General features: G+C 40.5%; 1 long non-coding RNA gene across 1 annotated transcript; it reads right to left on the bottom strand.

Moving 5' to 3' along the window:
• Window positions 1-2,694: 2,694 nt before the first annotated feature.
• On the bottom strand, window positions 2,695-5,694 carry LOC121065046. Its single transcript, XR_005816871.1, has 3 exons — window positions 5,589-5,694; window positions 4,736-4,881; window positions 2,695-2,928 (listed from the first exon to the last, which is right to left on the bottom strand). It is a non-coding gene; the product is annotated as an uncharacterized LOC121065046 (long non-coding RNA).
• Window positions 5,695-11,526: the final 5,832 nt, after the last annotated feature.

The raw sequence follows: 11,526 nt of genomic DNA, 5'->3' as shown, positions 1-11,526 counted from the left end.
CATCCTCTGGCATCTGTATGCAAATACAGACTAGAAACACTTTCAGAAACATTCATATGAAAAAAGAAAAATAATATTATGCAGATGGTTTAAGAAAGAAGCATACACAGAGCTCCTGAACCTACAGCCTTAAGATATGATCCTGTGATTTCTTCCTCCCTGCTACCGCCAAGGCTCATAGGCAGCCTGGAAATCTACAGACCCAGCCATCCACCTCTGTCCTCCCTTTTCGTCAAGTTTCGAGATTTCCCTGACAGTACACTGTTTTACACAAGATGTTATTGACTTCTGTGAAGGGACAAGTGATTTTTAACACTTGGCTAAGAAAAGAAAAAAAAATTAAAAAAATTCTAGTCATGGCTCTTCAGTTGTGAACATGATCAGACTAATTTGTATTACAGTCTTACTCTTTTAAGCTTCATCTTTTCTCATACCTTACTGCTGTCATCTTAATCTCTGCTTGCACTGCATACAAAATTAGGTAAAGACATGGGCTTTTTTATTATTATTATTGTAACATTTTATTATAATACTTGATTTATAGTATTTACAGGATTTCTTGACCAGCTGTGAGGAACAACTTCAATATATGTGGGTGGCAGGTATGCATGTACTTACCTGTGACTTACCTCACTTTGAGCTTTGCAATCACTGACTCACACAGACAATAAAATAAAGTTATTCAGAAATGTTCTCTGTTGGCGTCACTGTGATCTTCTTGTTGGTAGTTTACCAGAAATCTGAGAACAGTAGCAATATTTTGTTACTGTTGTAATTGGAAGGGAACAACATGTAGGTTTTTGCTAGCTCAGTCACTCACATGAACACAAGCAGGTAGCGTTCCTGCTGTCATTGGAGATGGGGAGACTGGGGCAGGGGATAGCTAAAGCTAATGTTTTATGCTGTGGATACTGATTATCTGGGAAGAGGTCTCAAATCCCTAGATCTCTAGAGCCTCTGAGCAACCCCAAGTTCAGATGAAAGAAAGCTGAAGATGGACTCTAGCAGGGAGTGTAGCGATGGAACAAGGAATAATGGCTTTGAACAAATGGAGGGGAGATTTAGATTAGATGTGATGTGAGGAAGAAATTCTTCACTCAGAGCACAAAGCGCACATGGGAATTAGCGCTGAAGATGCACCTTGCTTCTGTTCTTTTCCATAAAGAATAAAATGAAATTACCTAAAAACCCGTGTTAAAAATAAACCCAGGGCACAGGATGGAAGGTGGAGGACAGTCCTTGTGGCCAAGGGGCAGAATTTCTCTCTGGCAAGCCAAATGGCCTGGGGGAGCCAGCCCCAGAAAAGGGGCCCTCAACCCCCTCAACCCTCCTCCTTCTTCCACATGAGGGCATTTTCCAGGCCACTCCCAACACAGCTACCTTTGGGCATGCATGGGCCACTCCATCACAGAGGCTTTCTGAGGTCACAGTGGCCACCACTGCCCCACCTTTGCTCTGGGCCCTATAAAACCAGTCCCCCTGCAGCTGGCCCACCACATGCTGGGCTTCTAGGCCCTCTGACAGCCAACTTGTGTGGCAGGAAGAAGAACAGAAGCAGTAAGGCGAGCGGCAGCCCTCCTCAGTGTGAGAGGACAGTGATGCAGCCCAAGGAAGCACCGAGAAGGAAGGCACCTAACAAGAAGGAGAAGTGTCATGGGCAGAGGGATAGCTCCTGTGGCACAACTGACACCAGTGCTCAGGGGACCTCTGGTGCCCAGCCCACAGACACTTATAAGCAGTACCGTTGGCACCGCAATGATGCAGGGAACAGGCCACCCCCTCAGCCATACAGCGACAGGGGGCCTGGGTCTTCCCATTGGCACAATGGTGGCGTGGGGCGAAGGCAGAAGCATCAGGCAGACAGCAGTGTGGAGCAGAGGCGTGCCCCTAATCTGGAACACAGTGCAGGACCCAGCCACGGCCGTAAAAGAGACGGCAGCATCAAACCCATGCATGGAAATCAACCGGACAGTGGCATGGGACCTAGGGGTGGAACTGGATGACCCCCTGGTTCAGCACCCTGGCCTGAAAACATTCCGGATAGAAGGCATCCCATTTGGGCAGTCCCAGGCAAGGACTGGTTTATTCTTCTGCCAAACACCGTGGAGCCCATGAAGCTGGATCCACCAGATGTGGAGGAACCAGTGGAAGTGGATCCACCTCCACCAGAACCGACCAGCAACTACCACTGTATGTCTTTGCTCTGTGTCATCAGAGCACACCAACAGCATCACAGGAGTGCCCAGCGAGCTTCCTACTCGTCGCTCAGGCTCCATCCCAAGCATTAGCTTGGAGCCACCAAACACCATTGACATCCCACAGGCTTACCTGCAAGATGTCCCAGCAATAAACAACTCTGTTCCTGATTCTCAGGGGTTGCATGAGTGCTTCTTTCCCATCACCCAGCCCTTGTGCGAGAGGTGGCATCCCTTCTGCACAGAGCCTCGAGGAAGAGCACAAGAGAGGACCCAGCTTTCTTCAGGCTGCTGCGCTGGGGTGACAGGAGGAGTCCCTGAGGGCCACCATGCACCTTTAACATTTGTGAAAGTAGACTGAGGGGTGAAAACAGTAGTGTGTAAGCGATTATAGGTGGCTAATTTCTTATATTTGGAGTGACTTTCTGTATCTGAGTAATTGGTAACAACCAACATGGAGAAGGCTGAGGTACTCAACAACTTCTTTGCCTCCGTCTGCACTGGTAGACGGGCTTCCCAAGTCTTTCATTTCCCTGAACCCATAGATGGAGGCTGGGGGAGCAAAGTCCTACCCACTGTAAGTGAAGAGCAGGTTCAACACCACCTGATGAATCTAAACAGTTACAGGTCTATGGGACCTGATGACGTGAATCCCAGGGTCCCAAGGGAACTGGCTGATGTAGCTGCCAAGCCTCTATCAGAGTTGAAAAGTCCTGACATTCAGGCGATGTCCCTGGTGAGTGAAAAAATGGAAACATCATGCACCATACTCTTCAATAATTATAACAAAGAATTGAATAAAGAGCACTACTCTTCAACAATTAAAAAAAAAAAAAAGAGACATTTCTTCTCAGAAAGAGTGATCAGGCATTGGAACAGGTTGCCCAGGCAAGTGGTCGTCACCGTCCCTGGGGGTGTTCAAGGGAAGGCTGGACCTGGTGCGTAGGGACATGGTTTAGTGGGTGACATTGGTAGTAGGGGGATGGTTAGACCAGATGATCTTGAAGGTCTTTTCCAACCTTAGTTTTTCTGTGATTCTATCTCTCTTGTCAGTGGAGCTGGAAGACTGCTCCCTGCAGCATTCGCATCTCCTTGCACAGTCCAAGCTAGTTCTGTCTGTGGACAGACAGCTGAATGAATGCAGTGTTCTGTAACCTGAAGACTGGCAATTTTGTCTCCATTACTATTAGGATAAAAAGTTTTTTCAGTATTTCAAAATTCTCTTCTTTCTCCCTCCCAGTAGCCTGTTGCCAGCATTTTTCTTCCATGGTCTTTCAGTGAAACCATGCCCTGGTCCTCATTTTTTTATGATCTCAACCTAAACAAAGGACCTTTTTCCTCTGGATTTTTATCCCTCAAGAAAAAGCATAAAATTTTCCTTTAGTTGATATTTTGTACCTGGCATCTGTTCCCCTTCCAGAGCGCAGCTGTGACTATAGAGCTACATATTGCCAAAATGCAGGAAAACCAGTGAGCTTCACTGCACTTCACTTCATCAAGGGTAAGTCTATGCAGCATTACATTGTGTCAGAGAGAGATACCAAAGCAAACTTGTAATAGATTAGGAAGAGTATTAGAAAAAACAGCATTGCCTGTATATTGCCTGCTGTATTATTTATAGCTGACACTGTCGTGCTGCTTTCAGGACTCAAGCCAGCAAGCATCTCAGAGCTACTATCTGCACATGCAACTGTGCTGAATTAAAATGCCCAGCTCAGCTGCATCAATGGAGTCTAAAACTAATCCCGTAGAGATCGTGACTTGAATGCCAGCCAATAATATGCAAAAATAAAGTTTCTACGCAGCCCCTTTTTTTCTACTGATTAATACTCCAGTCATGGAGCCCTTGGCACTCTCTACATTCTGTACTTCCCCAGTAGTTGTAGAATGGGTGGGCTGTCCAGCATACTGATTACTAGCTCATCAGATCTCTGCTAACAGATCCCAGGTCACTGCAGTGGCAGTTTGGAAGAACAATAGTATTCCAAGTTTCATCAGCAAAGGTATATCCCTCTCCATCATCTTATCACAACACTTGGGCTATCTCATCCTTTGAGAAAGTTCTGTCCAAACTGCTCATTTTGGTTTCCGGTCTGGAGTACTGGATTGCAGTTATTTTGTTTGTTTGTTTGTTTGTTTATTGAGGTTATCTGTACGAACATCAAGGGCTTTCTACATCAAGACATTCTGAATTTCCAACATACATATAGGCAGTTCTCCCTTGTAGCATTAACAACTTCCTACCATTTGAGACAGGAAAAGACACTGTGCTTAACAGTGGCAGGCTGCTTTGTTTGCATAAAGACTCTACAGAATTAATTCTGTAAGTTTGCTGACAAGGCAGTGTCAGTGACCTCAAAATTAGATCACCATTAACCAACTCATATGAGAATTGCCCCTGAACCGTAGAAAATCTACTCACTCCCTGGTGTGTAAAAAACATCCCAACATCCTGGGATTGTTGTAGTTTGATGTTGTGTGTATAGTATGTAGGTAAATATTGTAGTCCTCATTATGCTCAGCCAGCAAACAGCACTCACCCTTTGCCTTCCTGGTTCATGGCATATCATAAACACAAATGTGCTCATCAGTTTTCTCTGGTATCTTGTTGATGAACTCATACATAGCTGTGGTCAGAACATGCTGTGAATACCCAGTAGATCTAGGTGACAGGCCACAAGGGTATCTAGGACAGCCAGACATTTTATATTTTTGAGTCTCCTTGTTCACATTCTGACTTCAGCCTCATCTATCTAACAAGAATTTTATTTATCTTGTGAGATAAAACTTTTCTTGTTATCTTGAAACTGAAAAATTTGTTTCTGTAAATACATGAATTCATTTTAGGATGACAAAGAACTAGTACATTTTTCTAGGATAAGCAGGTGCACGACCAGGTATTAATTTAGTCAGACTTCCAACACACTAGTACACATCTTTTAAATTTCACATGTTAAGATTGAATTGTTTGATTCCTTCTGATTCCCCCAGCCGAGGACCTGGCTCTCACTTGCACACCACCAGAGCGCGTCCAAAGCAGAAGTCCTATGTCCTTTCCAGCCCTGTTTCTAGATCATCTAGCATGCCTTGGGACCCTCTCATAAAGGTGACAAGTGCTATAAATCAGGACTGATCAAACCCAATCCTCTCTTCATTTATTTTTTTCTTCTGGACAGAGATTCTCACTGTCATGTATCTATATTTATTTTGAACATTATATTTTAATTCTACGTAGTCACACATCTTATGCATTTTATGCGTATCTACATATTGGTACAGTTATTATCTATTTATGTTGGGGAAAAAAAATCACAGTTTCAGACTGTGAGTGTCTCAGTGAAATAAAATGCAGTCCCAGAAAAACATCAAACTTAAAATCAGGCATAGCCTTACCAGGACAGTGTTAAGCAGAGTTTGTGACAATCCTGAGATTATTTCCTTAGCTCATATATTTATTTTGATTATTAAGTTTTCATTGTCCTTGTGGAATTCTCTTTCTGGAAAAGGAAGAGCAAGAAATGATTGTAGCTTATTTCAAATACATTTGCTAACACTCACAGTAAGTTATTGAAGAGAAACAAAAACAGAAAAAGGAAAGTAGAATGTTTATATTATAGCAACATCAGCTACAGCAGTACACTTCTTGCCGTATCAGCATTTTCACTGTAAATGACTGTCAAGGGTTTATAATTCAGATGTCACAATTCTTTCTGCACTGAAGCACCATCCTAGGAGGATGGATTTTTGATTTATATGAATATTTAAATGAAAACACACATTTCATATGATTTTGTCAGTCAGCTCACTGTGAAAGCCATTGTAATAACTATAATATTAAATATGGATGTACTCAAAACCTACTGAACAGTTTGATGGCACACGTTTTAGTTATTTATACAAAGATAGAGGAACTCCATTTTTTATGTCACTTTGAAGAGTAAGTTTCCCTAAATAAAGGCTTAAAGAAATTTAGATTTTTTTTTTGAGATTTCAATCCAGCATTATTCAGAACCATTTCAGTGTGACTGGGGAAAATACCAGACTGGAAAAGTCAACAGCCATACCAACCACTGTGGGTTGGCTGTTGCATATGGCAGCTGGTACAGCAGGTGCTTTACCTGAGCTCTGCATCACTCTCGACAGCCTGTACCAACAGTGTCCACATTACAGCCCATTCGCAGCATGACTAGAGAGGAGTTTTCAAAACAATAGCTAGCAACTTGATATTAAGCTAATGCAATATATTTCTGGCCCACTGCCCCCCTCCTGAGGCAATTGTACATTTTCTGGACTATGGTTTTCTGAAATTCCTCTTTTATTCTATGACAGTTGCACTAGCTTCCAAAAAAATAAATAGATAAAATAAAAACAACACGGACAAGTGTAATTGTCCAATTGCAAAATTACATTTGTGCTCATTACCCTTTGCTGTTTCAGTAAGGGAATAATCTGGAATTTAGTTAAGATTTGTACACGGATTTAGAGAATAGCTAATTTTTTCATTATTAGAAGTCACTCGTTTTCAAACCTGTTGTTTAAAGAATCATAACCAACTCATGTTGGACACTATTCTCAGGCTGTCTTTCTAGGTTTGTTTTGAACTTTGTTATATTGTCATGATTTATTAAATGAATATGGAAATATGATACTTGGAAGTATTACACTTTATAGAGGGAATAAAGTTAAGAGGACCTAGAGTGTATATGGATTTGTATATTTCGAATTTTCCATTTATTGTCACTACGTAAAACCTCCTTCCTTACTCATAGTCTTTGTTTGGATGGCTACAATTAAACCTTTTAAAAAAGTTTAACGTGGGACACTATAGACAAGTGCTTCTCTGATCATAAACAGCTGAACTCAGGACTCCTCTGGTCAAGAAGCTGAACAAACCATTACCGCAGCAGCATTCCCCAGCTGAGCAGCCAAACCTCAGCCCCAGCAGTGCCCTTAGCTCGTGCCCTGGTCCTACAAACACGGCCACATGTGGACACCACACAGCCACATCCTTCACACAGTAACAGTCACCCCACTCCTAGTCCAGAGTATGTACAGACATACCACGTATACAACACCAATACCACAGTAAATCCAGGATGGCATACAGGAATATATCTGTTGACGTTATTTTTGCCACACTTTATGTTACTGCTCATGGGCTCCTGCTTGAATCTGGCTGACTTCTCACAAGAGCTCTCAAGGAGAATTTGAGCAACTCATTTTGCCTGCCCTGCTGCAGGGACAACAGCCTCCAGGCTGAACCTTTCAAAATAACACAGCAATTTCTGCTTTGGACATCTGTCCATGGAATCCGATTAAAGTGCTTTTAGAGAAAATAATTCTTTGCATTATTTTTATTATTCATTCCATATTCCCTCTCCTGAGCCAGAGACAACACAATCGGCCAGATTTCTAATACAACTCCTATGGTTTCAAAACCAAAAACCCCTCTCCTCTGAGCTATCAAAAAAGCTTTAATCCTTAAGCTAACAGCATAATTATAAATCCATAACCTACAGAAATGTTCCCTACTGGCTACCACTGTCAATAGTAAATAATTCACATGGAGAGGCTCTAATGGCAAACACTCCACTTAGAAGCTCTTCACAGCAGACAGCAGGATAACTGTAATTCAAGCCCAGAAGTGAGGAATGTCTAACTCTCATGTGATTTCCCCACTGACAAAGTGCAAACAAAATTCCATGGGTCTTCCTGTTAGAGGGAATGTGCTCACTGGAATAAGGCTGTAAGGATGAGGGCAAGATGTTTAAGTACAAATGTATTACAGGCTGCTAAACTAAGCACTTGCTAGCACTGCACTATATGATGCTTCCTGTAACAATGCTGGGGAAAGTATTGTGAATGACAATACCCCTTCCCATGCAGACTACATAATGTGCACGAGACTCTTGCATGGCCTTGCTGGGGAGAAGTACTGCAGGGAACTTATCCCCATTTCTCCACCCTCTCTATCCTCCCATTGAGCAAGATGTGAGCCATGTGCTGAGCTGGCTGACAAAGACATGGCAGGCACCAGCCCTGCATAACCTTGCTCCATCCTGTGGGGACAGTATTACAAGGCCAGGAGAAGGACTGAGAAGCAGTGGAAATTAAGTGGGAAGACCTGTCTTTAAGGAGTAACAGGAAAAAATAAATAAATACATTCAAAAGTAAATTTAAAAGTATTGCTGCTTGCAAACATCTTTTGTTTAGTACTGGCCACTTGTCTAATCCTATTGTAGTGACAGCACGCTCTAGGTACATTGATTGCACCAGGTACAATGCTCATGGTCCAGGTTGTCCTGATACACCAGGGTTGGTACAGAGAGTCAAGGAAGGTATAGCACAAATTATAACTACCCTATGGCAGAGGAACAAGAGTAACAGGTATTTTTAAATCTTGAAATCAGCAGGAACTATTTGGTATTCAGTGCTGGAAAAAGCCAGGACCCTAATGTGTCTGCTACAGATTAAAACTTCATTTGTAAGCTCTCCTTTATTAGAAGTTTTGACATCTTCTCTATTTTCTGTTTGAAAGTACCCATATCAAATAAGGCATATCTGAGAATAAAGTCAAATACAGATTGTGTACATTGAACAAGCTTAAGGCAATAACAACAACAACAAAAAATACAATACCTACAAAGTCTCTTATTACATTGCTTTAGTCCACCAGACGTATATTTCACACTGCAATTTCATTAATGTTCTCCAGATGAAGTTGTGCAATCAGCAGAAAACCACTAAAGAGACAAAGTATTGCTATGCTAAATAGCTTACTTGCTCTTCCTGCTTATACCCAAGCTAAACCTTTTTATCTTTCTCTTTTCCATTCCCAAAAACTGACCCAACATGATCAAATTTCATGTCAGTAAAATATATTAAAATAAGAGGAGATGAAATTTTTAATTTTATAATTTGTTATTCCTAAAAAAAAAAAATGTCATACTGGCAATGGGAAAATTGAGAAGTATATATTATTAGCTTGATACTTGAAGCAATAAAATATAGATCATTTCCTGTTACTTAGTCCTTCTTGCCAGAACCTAATGTTATTAAATTCACTCCTATGCTGGGATATTTTTAAGAAACAATAAAAAAAATAAAAAAAATTCGAATGCTTTAATGTGTCTTAAGAGTAATATAATACATCTAATTTGACAGGTACGGTATTTAAAATTACAGTGATTTCAAGATGAAAAAAAAAATAGAAACAAGAATGGATTAGAGTCATCTGTATATGCACTATTAATTGAAAACTGTGTATTTAAAATGAACTAGGAAATGACAATGAATTACTAAACCCTATATTTTCTAGAAGCATGTAACATACACTCCAAAAATGAATACAGAATGAAATGGACAGTATTTATAGGATACCTGTTTTTACTACCTCCTCAAAGTTGCTTATAATGAAGAAAAGAAGAATTCAAGAATTGAAATATCTGCTTGCCACAGCGTACTTATGTTTATGTACTGTGATTCACTCCTCAGATCCAATGCAAGCCTCCACAAACACTCTTCTTCCACAGGATATCTTTCTTATTCTGTGCACAGGAGGAGAAAAATCCTGTGAATACATGCAGTGAATATGACTATTGTCCACAGCAGTATTTTCCAAGTTTTCTTTTCTTTTCCATGTCTTTTTTTTTTAATAAAAATAAAAAATAAAAATAATTAAAAAAAAAGAACTCCACAACCATTCTGAAATAAAACCACCTTTGACCCACTGTTTCCAAGGGAAAAAAAAAAAAAGACAAATTAAAGACAAATTAACATTGGACATTATTACCAATTTGTTGATTTTCTTCCTTCTGTGTGTGGATGAATACATATCATACATAAGAGATGTAGTCATTTAATGACTAGCTTTCTGATGCAGACCATAAGTTGAGAAATACTGGTATTTTTTCTCACTTGTTGTGAATGTTTCTATTTGAGATTTTAAATTTAAATGCTTAGATTTTAGCATATTTAAGCAGTTTCTCCTGGCAATAGAGAAACAATCACAAACCACTCTTCCATTTTCTACCTCGAAGGACAGAGATAATAAATGCTTCTCATTTAAACAGTATTTTCCATCTTTTTTTTTTCTTAAGTGGTTGGTTTGGTTTTGATTAATCTTTCAGGCTATAATGAAAACCTGACTACATGATATATCCCTGGGTGTAGATTTACAGAAGCATAACTGAAACCAGAATCTTATTATGGCAAGTGACACTGTGAATCCTGACTAAAGGCAGAACTCTCTTCAGTGTTACACAATTTGTAGAAGGCACAATAGTTAAATAGTCACAATAGGGCTAAACAAGAAGAAATAATTGCCTTTTAAGGTTATGGAAGGACGTGGCACTTTATAAACAACACAAACGCCAGTTCTCTTGTCCCATAAGCTTAAGCCTTATTTTCATGTCTGGTTTAAATTTCTAATCAAATTGTTCTACCAGCCCATTACACATAATAAAGCCAGTCTCATTGTTTGATTAAGGAGCATGGCTGGAAGTTGCAGCCATCTGGTTTTCTGCATGTGAGAGTAGCAGCCTTTGCTTTGTCAGTCCTCTGGATTGGGCCACTCTTTACTTTGTGTGTGTGGACTTCCCTATCAGTCTCAGTTCTGTGGGAAGGCATCCAAATCCTAAACATGAGTTTTTAAGTGTGTAACTGCCCTGCATCAGGCTGCATCTCTGTCTGCTCTGTACCAGGAAAAAATGCCTTCTTTAGGAGAATAAAACCACTTCGTTCAGAAAACTAAAGTATCACAAGAACAACCCACCTCTGATTTGTAACTGCTGAGATGTTTAAGTCATACTCCTAAAGCTCTTAATGGACAGAAGGCAAAGAACTATGGCAGCTGAATACAATAACCACTGGAAACACATTCAAGTGCTTTGAGATGAACTTCACTTACTGCTTTTATTTACATTTTCTAATGAACGTTTTCTGACAGAGAGGACTTCCACACAGATTTCGCCAGCTTTGAAGTAAGTGCAGGGGGATATTCCTGTTTGGGTAGAGACACTGGTAACACTGAAGCTCTGTATTCATTTCTTTGAAGCCTGTGGGTACCTTTCTCAGTATCATTCTCTTCCATGACAGCATTCAGCTCTAGTTCATGCAGAGCAGTTTTGAAGAAGAACTCATATAATATTAATAATCACACCATTAGGGAAAAACCACACTCAGTCAGAGACAGTTAGTGATGCTGTGGTGGAAGGAGCATTCTGGATATTTGGGTATTGAACTTGGTTGTGTTTTGTCCCACCTGTTTTCATGGAATGAATGAATGTTACAGTGAGATTACATATTTTCATGCCTTTTCTGGAAATGGACC

This window comes from Cygnus olor, chromosome 2 (genome assembly GCF_009769625.2).
Source record: "Cygnus olor isolate bCygOlo1 chromosome 2, bCygOlo1.pri.v2, whole genome shotgun sequence".
Lineage (NCBI taxonomy): Eukaryota > Metazoa > Chordata > Aves > Anseriformes > Anatidae > Cygnus > Cygnus olor.
The sequence above is the reverse complement of the archived record's forward strand: the minus strand, read 5'-3'. Positions and strand labels throughout refer to the sequence as shown.